Genomic DNA, 15131 nt, shown 5'->3' on the forward strand with positions numbered 1-15131 from the left:
ATCTTCACCCTTAAATAAAGATTTTCTTAATTCCTTACCTGTGTGCTAATTAGATATCACCTTGTTTTCACATTAAACAGACTTCCACATGAGAAAGCAGCAAGGATGCAGTGGCGTTAATGTTTCCTGGTGTCAACCTGTATTATTTCAGTAGATATTGAAATGAGGATGCATCTTGCTGCCTTTCCAATGAAGCAAGTTTAATTTAGTAATAGGTGAAAAACCATCCCTACAAAGATGTTAATCAGATACTTGGCTTTGTGGACACTTTTCAGAGAACAAATTTGTTAGCATAAAAATAAAGCCAGAAAATGAAGAGCTATTTAATCACTCAATTGGATTTTTTTGCCAGCATATTTCTTTTTCTCTGCAACCCACTGCTAAATTGTGCTTCCTAGCTGTTTTTATAAAATCACTGAATCAAATCTAACTCTGATTACATCAGAGAAGGCCAGGTACCCTACACCATAACAGGGGTTTTCGAAATTTTGACTTGTCTACATAAAGATCACCAAAATCTGATAACAAGGTCAATTACATCCCTGGGTGGGATTGAACCACCAACCTTTTGGTTAATAGCCTTACACAGTAACTGATTGCGCCACAGCAACACTTTGCAAAAGTCCATACTGACAAAGGCTAATAAGCATTCATCTAGAACGATTCCTAGAAACATTTTAAAAAGTCAATAATGTGGAGAGTTTTTGTAAGATGTTTCTTCCATCAACCAATGAAGAAACACATTGGTACTTTCCCATGATGAGTGAGTGCTTCAGGATCTCTTGCACTTACATGTGCAGCAGAGGACTGTAATGGAAGCATGCTGGGTCCATAACCCAGAGGTAGGCAGATTGAAACTATCCTCTGCTATATGCATTTTTTTTTTGTTAATTAAAGTAATCCAAAACTGGTATTGATATTTTTGCTCTTTTATTTTTACTTAAAGTACAATAACTTTTACCATTTTAATTTGTTTTAATAGTATATTGACAGTATTGTTTTCTTTCAAAAATCCACTTAATTTTCTTTACCCGATTATTAAAATGGTAATTGACAAAAACAAACTACATTGTCACCAGAAGAGCAATACAAAATGTACAAGTGATATATTAAAATCATCTTTCCAGCTTGAATTTCAATGATGCATTGGGGCAACGATTTTGTGAGAAACATCTTACCCTTAAATAAAGATTTTCTTAATTCCTTACCTGTGTGCTAATTAGATATCACCTTGTTTTCACATTAAACAGACTTCCACATGAGAAAGCAGCAAGGATGCAGTGGCGTTAATGTTTCCTGGTGTCAACCTGTATTATTTCAGTAGATATTGAAATGAGGATGCATCTTGCTGCCTTTCCAATGAAGCAAGTTTAATTTAGTAATAGGTGAAAAACCATCCCTACAAAGATGTTAATCCGATACTTGGCTTTGTGGACACTTTTTAGAGAACAAATTAGTTAGCATAAAAATAAAGCCAGAAAATGAAGAGCTGTTTAATCACTCAATTGGATTTTTCTGCCAGCATATTTCATTTTCTCTGCAAACCACTGCTAAATTGTGCTTCCTAGCTGTTTTTTGATAAAATCACTTAATCAAATCTAACTCTGATTACATCAGAGTAGGCCAGGTACCCTACACCATAAGAGGGGGTTTGAAATTTTGACTTGTCTACTTAAAGATCACCAAAATCTGATGACAAGGTCAATAACATCCCTGGGTGGGATTGAACCACCAACCCTTTGGTTAATAACCAAACACACTAACCGATTGCACCACAGAGACACTTTGCAAAAGTACATACTGACAAAGGCTAATAAGCATTCATCTAGAACGTTTCCTAGAAAACTTTAAAAAGTCAATAATCTGGAGAGTTTTTGTAAGATGTTTCTTCCATCAACCAATGAAGAAACGCATTGGTACTTTCCCATGATGAGTGAGTGCTTCAGGATCTCTTGCACTTACATGTGCAGCAGAGTACTGCAATGGAAGCATGCTGGGCCCCTTAACCCAGAGGTAGGCAGATTGAAACTATCCTCTGCTATATGCATTTTTTTTTTGTTAATTAAAGTAATCCAAAACTGGGATTGATATTTTTGCTCTTTTATTTTTACTTAAAGTACAATAACTTTTACCATTTTAATTTGTTTTAATAGTATATTGACAGTATTGTTTTCTTTCAAAAATCCACTTAATTTTCTTTACCCTATTATTAAAATGGTAATTGACAAAAACAAACTACATTGTCACCAGAAGAGCAATACAAAATGTACAAGTGATATATTAAAATCATCTTTCCAGCTTGAATTTCAATGATGCATTGGGGCAACGATTTTGTGAGAAACATCTTCACCCTTAAATAAAGATTTTCTTAATTCCTTACCTGTGTGCTAATTAGATATCACCTTGTTTTCACATTAAACAGACTTCCACATGAGAAAGCAGCAAGGATGCAGTGGCGTTAATGTTTCCTGGTGTCAACCTGTATTATTTCAGTAGATATTGAAATGAGGATGCATCTTGCTGCCTTTCCAATGAAGCAAGTTTAATTTAGTAATAGGTGAAAAACCATCCCTACAAAGATGTTAATCAGATACTTGGCTTTGTGGACACTTTTCAGAGAACAAATTTGTTAGCATAAAAATAAAGCCAGAAAATGAAGAGCTGTTTAATCACTCAATTGGATTTTTTTGCCAGCATATTTCTTTTTCTCTGCAAACCACTGCTAAATTGTGCTTCCTAGCTGTTTTTATAAAATCACTGAATCAAATCTAACTCTGATTACATCAGAGAAGGCCAGGTACCCTACACCATAACAGGGGTTTTTGAAATTTTGACTTGTCTACTTAAAGATCACCAAAATCTGATAACAAGGTCAATTACATCCCTGGGTGGGATTGAACCACCAACCTTTTGGTTAATAGCCGTACACACTAACTGATTGCGCCACAGCGACACTTTGCAAAACTACATACTGACAAAGGCTAATAAGCATTCATCTAGAACGTTTCCTAGAAAAACTTTAAGTAGTCAATAATCTGGAGAGTTTTTGTAAGATGTTTCTTCCATCAACCAATGAAGAAACACATTGGTACTTTCCCATGATGAGTGAGTACTTCAGGATCTCTTGCAATTACATGTGCAGCAGAGTACTGTAATGGAAGCATGCTGGGTCCATAGCCCAGAGGTAGGCAGATTGAAACTATCCTCTGCTATATGCGTTTTTTTTTGTTAATTAAAGTAATCCAAAACTGGGATTGATATTTTTGCTCTTTTATTTTTACTTAAAGTACAATAACTTTTACCATTTTCATTTGTTTTAATAGTATATTGACAGTATTGTTTTCTTTCAAAAATCCACTTAATTTTCTTTACCCGATTATTAAAATGGTAATTGACAAAAACAAACTACATTGTCACCAGAAGAGCAATACAAAATGTACAAGTGATATATTAAAATCATCTTTCCAGCTTGAATTTCAATGATGCATTGGGGCAACGATTTTGTGAGAAACATCTTCACCCTTAAATAAAGATTTTCTTAATTCCTTACCTGTGTGCTAATTAGATATCACCTTGTTTTCACATTAAACAGACTTCCACATGAGAAAGCAGCAAGGATGCAGTGGCGTTAATGTTTCCTGGTGTCAACCTGTATTATTTCAGTAGATATTCAAATGAGGATGCATCTTGCTGCCTTTCCAATGAAGCAAGTTTAATTTAGTAATAGGTGAAAAACCATCCCTACAAAGGTGTTAATCAGAAACTTGGCTTTGTGGACACTTTTCAGAGAACAAATTTGTTAGCATAAAAATAAAGCCAGAAAATGAAGAGCTGTTTAATCACTCAATTGGATTTTTTTGCCAGCATATTTCTTTTTCTCTGCAACCCACTGCTAAATTGTGCTTCCTAGCTGTTTTTATAAAATCACTGAATCAAATCTAACTCTGATTACATCAGAGAAGGCCAGGTACCCTACACCATAAGAGGGGGTTTGAAATTTTGACTTGTCTACATAAAGATCACCAAAATCTGCTAACAAGGTCAATTACGTCCCTGGGTGGGATTGAACCACCAACCTTTTGGTTAATAGCCTTACACAGTAACTGATTGCGCCACAGCAACACTTTGCAAAAGTACATACTGACAAAGGCTAATAAGCATTCATCTAGAACGTTTCCTAGAAAACTTTAAAAAGTCAATAATCTGGAGAGTTTTTGTAAGATGTTTCTTCCATCAACCAATGAAGAAACGCATTGGTACTTTCCCATGATGAGTGAGTGCTTCAGGTTCTCTTGCACTTACATGTGCAGCAGAGTACTGCAATGGAAGCATGCTGGGCCCCTTAACCCAGAGGTAGGCAGATTGAAACTATCCTCTGCTATATGCATTTTTTTTTGTTAATTAAAGTAATCCAAAACTGGGATTGATATTTTTGCTCTTTTATTTTTACTTAAAGTACAATAACTTTTACCATTTTAATTTGTTTTAATAGTATATTGACAGTATTGTTTTCTTTCAAAAATCCACTTAATTTTCTTTACCCTATTATTAAAATGGTAATTGACAAAAACAAACTACATTGTCACCAGAAGAGCAATACAAAATGTACAAGTGATATATTAAAATCATCTTTCCAGCTTGAATTTCAATGATGCATTGGGGCAACGATTTTGTGAGAAACATCTTCACCCTTAAATAAAGATTTTCTTAATTCCTTACCTGTGTGCTAATTAGATATCACCTTGTTTTCACATTAAACAGACTTCCACATGAGAAAGCAGCAAGGATGCAGTGGCGTTAATGTTTCCTGGTGTCAACCTGTATTATTTCAGTAGATATTGAAATGAGGATGCATCTTGCTGCCTTTCCAATGAAGCAAGTTTAATTTAGTAATAGGTGAAAAACCATCCCTACAAAGATGTTAATCAGATACTTGGCTTTGTGGACACTTTTCAGAGAACAAATTTGTTAGCATAAAAATAAAGCCAGAAAATGAAGAGCTGTTTAATCACTCAATTGGATTTTTTTGCCAGCATATTTCTTTTTCTCTGCAAACCACTGCTAAATTGTGCTTCCTAGCTGTTTTTATAAAATCACTGAATCAAATCTAACTCTGATTACATCAGAGAAGGCCAGGTACCCAACACCATAACAGGGGTTTTTGAAATTTTGACTTGTCTACTTAAAGATCACCAAAATCTGATAACAAGGTCAATTACATCCCTGCGTGGGATTGAACCACCAACCTTTTGGTTAATAGCCGTACACACTAACTGATTGCGCCACAGCGACACTTTGCAAAAGTATATACTGACAAAGGCTAATAAGCATTCATCTAGAACGTTTCCTAGAAAAACTTTAAGTAGTCAATAATCTGTAGAGTTTTTGTAAGATGTTTCTTCCATCAACCAATGAAGAAACACATTGGTACTTTCCCATGATGAGTGAGTTCTTCAGGATCTCTTGCAATTACATGTGCAGCAGAGTACTGTAATGGAAGCATGCTGGGTCCATAGCCCAGAGGTAGGCAGATTGAAACTATCCTCTGCTATATGCGTTTTTTTTTGTTAATTAAAGTAATCCAAAACTGGGATTGATATTTTTGCTCTTTTATTTTTACTTAAAGTACAATAACTTTTACCATTTTCATTTGTTTTAATAGTATATTGACAGTATTGTTTTCTTTCAAAAATCCACTTAATTTTCTTTACCCGATTATTAAAATGGTAATTGACAAAAACAAACTACATTGTCACCAGAAGAGCAATACAAAATGTACAAGTGATATATTAAAATAATCTTTCCAGCTTGAATTTCAATGATGCATTGGGGCAACGATTTTGTGAGAAACATCTTCACCCTTAAATAAAGATTTTCTTAATTCCTTACCTGTGTGCTAATTAGATATCACCTTGTTTTCACATTAAACAGACTTCCACATGAGAAAGCAGCAAGGATGCAGTGGCGTTAATGTTTCCTGGTGTCAACCTGTATTATTTCAGTAGATATTCAAATGAGGATGCATCTTGCAGCCTTTCCAATGAAGCAAGTTTAATTTAGTAATAGGTGAAAAACCATCCCTACAAAGGTGTTAATCAGAAACTTGGCTTTGTGGACACTTTTCAGAGAACAAATTGGTTAGCATAAAAATAAAGCCAGAAAATGAAGAGCTGTTTAATCACTCAATTGGATTTTTTTGCCAGCATATTTCTTTTTCTCTGCAACCCACTGCTAAATTGTGCTTCCTAGCTGTTTTTATAAAATCACTGAATCAAATCTAACTCTGATTACATCAGAGAAGGCCAGGTACCCTACACCATAAGAGGGGGTTTGAAATTTTGACTTGTCTACATAAAGATCACCAAAATCTGATAACAAGGTCAATTACGTCCCTGGGTGGGATTGAACCACCAACCTTTTGGTTATTAGCCTTACACAGTAACTGATTGCGCCACAGCAACACTTTGCAAAAGTCCATACTGACAAAGGCTAATAAGCATTCATCTAGAACGATTCCTAGAAACATTTTAAAAAGTCAATAATGTGGAGAGTTTTTGTAAGATGTTTCTTCCATCAACCAATGAAGAAACACATTGGTACTTTCCCATGATGAGTGAGTGCTTCAGGATCTCTTGCACTTACATGTGCAGCAGAGTACTGTAATGGAAGCATGCTGGGTCCATAACCCAGAGGTAGGCAGATTGAAACTATCCTCTGCTATATGCATTTTTTTTTGTTAATTAAAGTAATCCAAAACTGGGATTGATATTTTTGCTCTTTTATTTTTACTTAAAGTACAATAACTTTTACCATTTTAATTTGTTTTAATAGTATATTGACAGTATTGTTTTCTTTCAAAAATCCAATTAATTTTCTTTACCCGATTATTAAAATGGTAATTGACAAAAACAAACTACATTGTCACCAGAAGAGCAATACAAAATGTACAAATTATATATTAAAATCATCTTTCCAGCTTGAATTTCAATGATGCATTGGGGCAACGATTTTGTGAGAAACATCTTCACCCTTAAATAAAGATTTTCTTAATTCCTTACCTGTGTGCTAATTAGATATCACCTTGTTTTCACATTAAACAGACTTCCACATGAGAAAGCAGCAAGGATGCAGTGGCGTTAATGTTTCCTGGTGTCAACCTGTATTATTTCAGTAGATATTGAAATGAGGATGCACCTTGCTGCCTTTCCAATGAAGCAAGTTTAATTTAGTAATAGGTGAAAAACCATCCCTACAAAGATGTTAATCAGATACTTGGCTTTGTGGACACTTTTCAGAGAACAAATTTGTTAGCATAAAAATAAAGCCAGAAAATGAAGAGCTATTTAATCACTCAATTGGATTTTTTTGCCAGCATATTTCTTTTTCTCTGCAACCCACTGCTAAATTGTGCTTCCTAGCTGTTTTTATAAAATCACTGAATCAAATCTAACTCTGATTACATCAGAGAAGGCCAGGTACCCTACACCATAACAGGGGTTTTCGAAATTTTGACTTGTCTACATAAAGATCACCAAAATCTGATAACAAGGTCAATTACGTCCCTGGGTGGGATTGAACCACCAACCTTTTGGTTAATAGCCTTACGCAGTAACTGATTGCACCACAGCAACACTTTGCAAAAGCCCATACTGACAAAGGCTAATAAGCATTCATCTAGAACGATTCCTAGAAACATTTTAAAAAGTCAATAATGTGGAGAGTTTTTGTAAGATGTTTCTTCCATCAACCAATGAAGAAACACATTGGTACTTTCCCATGATGAGTGAGTGCTTCAGGATCTCTTGCACTTACATGTGCAGCAGAGTACTGTAATGGAAGCATGCTGGGTCCATAACCCAGAGGTAGGCAGATTGAAACTATCCTCTGCTATATGCATTTTTTTTTTGTTAATTAAAGTAATCCAAAACTGGGATTGATATTTTTGCTCTTTTATTTTTACTTAAAGTACAATAACTTTTACCATTTTAATTTGTTTTAATAGTATATTGACAGTATTGTTTTCTTTCAAAAATCCACTTAATTTTCTTTACCCGATTATTAAAATGGTAATTGACAAAAACAAACTACATTATCACCAGAAGAGCAATATAAAATGTTCAAGTAATATATTAAAATCATCTTTCCAGCTTGGATTTCAATGATGCATTGGGGCAACGATTTTGTGAGAAACATCTTCACCCTTAAATAAAGATTTTCTTAATTCCTTACCTGTGTGCTAATTAGAGATCACCTTGTTTTCACATTAAACAGACTTCCACATGAGAAAACAGCAAAGATGCAGTGGCGTTAATGTTTCATGGTGTCAACCTGTATTATTTCCGTAGATATTGAAATGAGGATACATCTTGCTGCCTTTCCAATGAAGCAAGTTTAATTTAGTAATAGGTGAAAAACCATCCCTACAAAGATGTTAATCAGATACTTGGCTTTGTGGACACTTTTCAGAGAACAAATTTGTTATCATAAAAATAAAGCCAGAAAATGAAGAGCTGTTTAATCACTCAATTGGATTTTTCTGCCAGCATTTTTCTTTTTCTCTGCAACCCACTGCTAAATTGTGCTTCCTAGCTGTTTTTTTTATAAAATCACTTAATTAAATCTAACTCTGATTACATCAGAGAAGGCCAGGTACCCTACACCATAAGAGGGGGTTTGCAATTTTGACTTGTCTACTTAAATATCACCAAAATCTGATCACAAGGTCAATCACGTCCCTGGGTGGGATTGAACCACCAACCTTTTGATTAATAGCTGAACACACTAACCGATTGCGCCACAGAGACACTTTGCAAAAAGTAAATACTGACAAAGACTAATAAGCATTCATCTAGAACGTTTCCTAGAAAAACTTTAAAAAGTCAATAATCTGGAGAGTTTTTGTAAGATGTTTCTTCCAGCAACCAATGAAGAAACACATTGGTACTTTCGCATGATGAGTGAGTGCTTCAGGATCTCTTGCACTTACATGTGCAGCAGAGTACTGTAATGGTAGCATGCTGGGTCCATAACCCAGAGGTAGGCAGATTGAAACTATCCTTTGCTATATGCATTTTTTTTTGTTCATTAAAGTAATCCAAAACTGGGATTGATATTTTAGCTTTTATTTTTACTTAAAGTACAATAACTTTTACCATTTTAATTTGTTTTAATAGTATATTGACAGTATTGTTTTCTTTCAAAAATCCACTTAATTTTCTTTACCCGATTATTAAAATGGTAATTGACAAAAACAAACTACATTGTCACCAGAAGAGCAATACAAAATGTACAAGTGATGTATTAAAATCATCTTTCCAGCTTGAATTTCAATGATGCATTGGGGCAACGATTTTGTGAGAAACATCTTCACCCTTAAATAAAGATTTTCTTAATTCCTTACCTGTGTGCTAATTAGATATCACCTTGTTTTCACATTAAACAGACTTCCACATGAGAAAGCAGCAAGGATGCAGTGGCGTTAATGTTTCCTGGTGTCAACCTGTATTATTTCAGTAGATATTCAAATGAGGATGCATCTTGCAGCCTTTCCAATGAAGCAAGTTTAATTTAGTAATAGGTGAAAAACCATCCCTACAAAGGTGTTAATCAGAAACTTGGCTTTGTGGACACTTTTCAGAGAACAAATTTGTTATCATAAAAATAAAGCCAGAAAATGAAGAGCTGTTTAATCACTCAATTGGATTTTTCTGCCAGCATTTTTCTTTTTCTCTGCAACCCACTGCTAAATTGTGCTTCCTAGCTGTTTTTTTTATAAAATCACTTAATTAAATCTAACTCTGATTACATCAGAGAAGGCCAGGTACCCTACACCATAAGAGGGGGTTTGCAATTTTGACTTGTCTACTTAAATATCACCAAAATCTGATCACAAGGTCAATCACGTCCCTGGGTGGGATTGAACCACCAACCTTTTGATTAATAGCTGAACACACTAACCGATTGCGCCACAGAGACACTTTGCAAAAAGTAAATACTGACAAAGACTAATAAGCATTCATCTAGAACGTTTCCTAGAAAAACTTTAAAAAGTCAATAATCTGGAGAGTTTTTGTAAGATGTTTCTTCCAGCAACCAATGAAGAAACACATTGGTACTTTCGCATGATGAGTGAGTGCTTCAGGATCTCTTGCACTTACATGTGCAGCAGAGTACTGTAATGGAAGCATGCTGGGTCCATAACCCAGAGGTAGGCAGATTGAAACTATCCTTTGCTATATGCATTTTTTTTTGTTCATTAAAGTAATCCAAAACTGGGATTGATATTTTAGCTTTTATTTTTACTTAAAGTACAATAACTTTTACCATTTTAATTTGTTTTAATAGTATATTGACAGTATTGTTTTCTTTCAAAAATCCACTTAATTTTCTTTACCCGATTATTAAAATGGTAATTGACAAAAACAAACTACATTGTCACCAGAAGAGCAATACAAAATGTACAAGTGATATATTAAAATAATCTTTCCAGCTTGAATTTCAATGATGCATTGGGGCAACGATTTTGTGAGAAACATCTTCACCCTTAAATAAAGATTTTCTTAATTCCTTACCTGTGTGCTAATTAGATATCACCTTGTTTTCACATTAAACAGACTTCCACATGAGAAAGCAGCAAGGATGCAGTGGCGTTAATGTTTCCTGGTGTCAACCTGTATTATTTCAGTAGATATTCAAATGAGGATGCATCTTGCAGCCTTTCCAATGAAGCAAGTTTAATTTAGTAATAGGTGAAAAACCATCCCTACAAAGGTGTTAATCAGAAACTTGGCTTTGTGGACACTTTTCAGAGAACAAATTGGTTAGCATAAAAATAAAGCCAGAAAATGAAGAGCTGTTTAATCACTCAATTGGATTTTTTTGCCAGCATATTTCTTTTTCTCTGCAACCCACTGCTAAATTGTGCTTCCTAGCTGTTTTTATAAAATCACTGAATCAAATCTAACTCTGATTACATCAGAGAAGGCCAGGTACCCTACACCATAAGAGGGGGTTTGAAATTTTGACTTGTCTACATAAAGATCACCAAAATCTGATAACAAGGTCAATTACGTCCCTGGGTGGGATTGAACCACCAACCTTTTGGTTATTAGCCTTACACAGTAACTGATTGCGCCACAGCAACACTTTGCAAAAGTCCATACTGACAAAGGCTAATAAGCATTCATCTAGAACGATTCCTAGAAACATTTTAAAAAGTCAATAATGTGGAGAGTTTTTGTAAGATGTTTCTTCCATCAACCAATGAAGAAACACATTGGTACTTTCCCATGATGAGTGAGTGCTTCAGGATCTCTTGCACTTACATGTGCAGCAGAGTACTGTAATGGAAGCATGCTGGGTCTATAACCCAGAGGTAGGCAGATTGAAACTATCCTCTGCTATATGCATTTTTTTTTGTTAATTAAAGTAATCCAAAACTGGGATTGATATTTTTGCTCTTTTATTTTTACTTAAAGTACAATAACTTTTACCATTTTAATTTGTTTTAATAGTATATTGACAGTATTGTTTTCTTTCAAAAATCCAATTAATTTTCTTTACCCGATTATTAAAATGGTAATTGACAAAAACAAACTACATTGTCACCAGAAGAGCAATACAAAATGTACAAATGATATATTAAAATCATCTTTCCAGCTTGAATTTCAATGATGCATTGGGGCAACGATTTTGTGAGAAACATCTTCACCCTTAAATAAAGATTTTCTTAATTCCTTACCTGTGTGCTAATTAGATATCACCTTGTTTTCACATTAAACAGACTTCCACATGAGAAAGCAGCAAGGATGCAGTGGCGTTAATGTTTCCTGGTGTCAACCTGTATTATTTCAGTAGATATTGAAATGAGGATGCATCTTGCTGCCTTTCCAATGAAGCAAGTTTAATTTAGTAATAGGTGAAAAACCATCCCTACAAAGATGTTAATCCGATACTTGGCTTTGTGGACACTTTTTAGAGAACAAATTAGTTAGCATAAAAATAAAGCCAGAAAATGAAGAGCTGTTTAATCACTCAATTGGATTTTTCTGCCAGCATATTTCATTTTCTCTGCAAACCACTGCTAAATTGTGCTTCCTAGCTGTTTTTTGATAAAATCACTTAATCAAATCTAACTCTGATTACATCAGAGTAGGCCAGGTACCCTACACCATAAGAGGGGGTTTGAAATTTTGACTTGTCTACTTAAAGATCACCAAAATCTGATGACAAGGTCAATAACATCCCTGGGTGGGATTGAACCACCAACCCTTTGGTTAATAACCAAACACACTAACCGATTGCACCACAGAGACACTTTGCAAAAGTACATACTGACAAAGGCTAATAAGCATTCATCTAGAACGTTTCCTAGAAAACTTTAAAAAGTCAATAATCTGGAGAGTTTTTGTAAGATGTTTCTTCCATCAACCAATGAAGAAACGCATTGGTACTTTCCCATGATGAGTGAGTGCTTCAGGATCTCTTGCACTTACATGTGCAGCAGAGTACTGCAATGGAAGCATGCTGGGCCCCTTAACCCAGAGGTAGGCAGATTGAAACTATCCTCTGCTATATGCATTTTTTTTTTGTTAATTAAAGTAATCCAAAACTGGGATTGATATTTTTGCTCTTTTATTTTTACTTAAAGTACAATAACTTTTACCATTTTAATTTGTTTTAATAGTATATTGACAGTATTGTTTTCTTTCAAAAATCCACTTAATTTTCTTTACCCTATTATTAAAATGGTAATTGACAAAAACAAACTACATTGTCACCAGAAGAGCAATACAAAATGTACAAGTGATATATTAAAATCATCTTTCCAGCTTGAATTTCAATGATGCATTGGGGCAACGATTTTGTGAGAAACATCTTCACCCTTAAATAAAGATTTTCTTAATTCCTTACCTGTGTGCTAATTAGATATCACCTTGTTTTCACATTAAACAGACTTCCACATGAGAAAGCAGCAAGGATGCAGTGGCGTTAATGTTTCCTGGTGTCAACCTGTATTATTTCAGTAGATATTGAAATGAGGATGCATCTTGCTGCCTTTCCAATGAAGCAAGTTTAATTTAGTAATAGGTGAAAAACCATCCCTACAAAGATGTTAATCAGATACTTGGCTTTGTGGACACTTTTCAGAGAACAAATTTGTTAGCATAAAAATAAAGCCAGAAAATGAAGAGCTGTTTAATCACTCAATTGGATTTTTTTGCCAGCATATTTCTTTTTCTCTGCAAACCACTGCTAAATTGTGCTTCCTAGCTGTTTTTATAAAATCACTGAATCAAATCTAACTCTGATTACATCAGAGAAGGCCAGGTACCCTACACCATAACAGGGGTTTTTGAAATTTTGACTTGTCTACTTAAAGATCACCAAAATCTGATAACAAGGTCAATTACATCCCTGGGTGGGATTGAACCACCAACCTTTTGGTTAATAGCCGTACACACTAACTGATTGCGCCACAGCGACACTTTGCAAAACTACATACTGACAAAGGCTAATAAGCATTCATCTAGAACGTTTCCTAGAAAAACTTTAAGTAGTCAATAATCTGGAGAGTTTTTGTAAGATGTTTCTTCCATCAACCAATGAAGAAACACATTGGTACTTTCCCATGATGAGTGAGTACTTCAGGATCTCTTGCAATTACATGTGCAGCAGAGTACTGTAATGGAAGCATGCTGGGTCCATAGCCCAGAGGTAGGCAGATTGAAACTATCCTCTGCTATATGCGTTTTTTTTTTGTTAATTAAAGTAATCCAAAACTGGGATTGATATTTTTGCTCTTTTATTTTTACTTAAAGTACAATAACTTTTACCATTTTCATTTGTTTTAATAGTATATTGACAGTATTGTTTTCTTTCAAAAATCCACTTAATTTTCTTTACCCGATTATTAAAATGGTAATTGACAAAAACAAACTACATTGTCACCAGAAGAGCAATACAAAATGTACAAGTGATATATTAAAATCATCTTTCCAGCTTGAATTTCAATGATGCATTGGGGCAACGATTTTGTGAGAAACATCTTCACCCTTAAATAAAGATTTTCTTAATTCCTTACCTGTGTGCTAATTAGATATCACCTTGTTTTCACATTAAACAGACTTCCACATGAGAAAGCAGCAAGGATGCAGTGGCGTTAATGTTTCCTGGTGTCAACCTGTATTATTTCAGTAGATATTCAAATGAGGATGCATCTTGCTGCCTTTCCAATGAAGCAAGTTTAATTTAGTAATAGGTGAAAAACCATCCCTACAAAGGTGTTAATCAGAAACTTGGCTTTGTGGACACTTTTCAGAGAACAAATTTGTTAGCATAAAAATAAAGCCAGAAAATGAAGAGCTGTTTAATCACTCAATTGGATTTTTTTGCCAGCATATTTCTTTTTCTCTGCAACCCACTGCTAAATTGTGCTTCCTAGCTGTTTTTATAAAATCACTGAATCAAATCTAACTCTGATTACATCAGAGAAGGCCAGGTACCCTACACCATAAGAGGGGGTTTGAAATTTTGACTTGTCTACATAAAGATCACCAAAATCTGCTAACAAGGTCAATTACGTCCCTGGGTGGGATTGAACCACCAACCTTTTGGTTAATAGCCTTACACAGTAACTGATTGCGCCACAGCAACACTTTGCAAAAGTACATACTGACAAAGGCTAATAAGCATTCATCTAGAACGTTTCCTAGAAAACTTTAAAAAGTCAATAATCTGGAGAGTTTTTGTAAGATGTTTCTTCCATCAACCAATGAAGAAACGCATTGGTACTTTCCCATGATGAGTGAGTGCTTCAGGTTCTCTTGCACTTACATGTGCAGCAGAGTACTGCAATGGAAGCATGCTGGGCCCCTTAACCCAGAGGTAGGCAGATTGAAACTATCCTCTGCTATATGCATTTTTTTTTGTTAATTAAAGTAATCCAAAACTGGGATTGATATTTTTGCTCTTTTATTTTTACTTAAAGTACAATAACTTTTACCATTTTAATTTGTTTTAATAGTATATTGACAGTATTGTTTTCTTTCAAAAATCCACTTAATTTTCTTTACCCTATTATTAAAATGGTAATTGACAAAAACAAACTACATTGTCACCAGAAGAGCAAT

The sequence above is a fragment of the Pseudophryne corroboree genome, unplaced genomic scaffold (assembly GCF_028390025.1).
Source record: "Pseudophryne corroboree isolate aPseCor3 unplaced genomic scaffold, aPseCor3.hap2 scaffold_944, whole genome shotgun sequence".
Lineage (NCBI taxonomy): Eukaryota > Metazoa > Chordata > Amphibia > Anura > Myobatrachidae > Pseudophryne > Pseudophryne corroboree.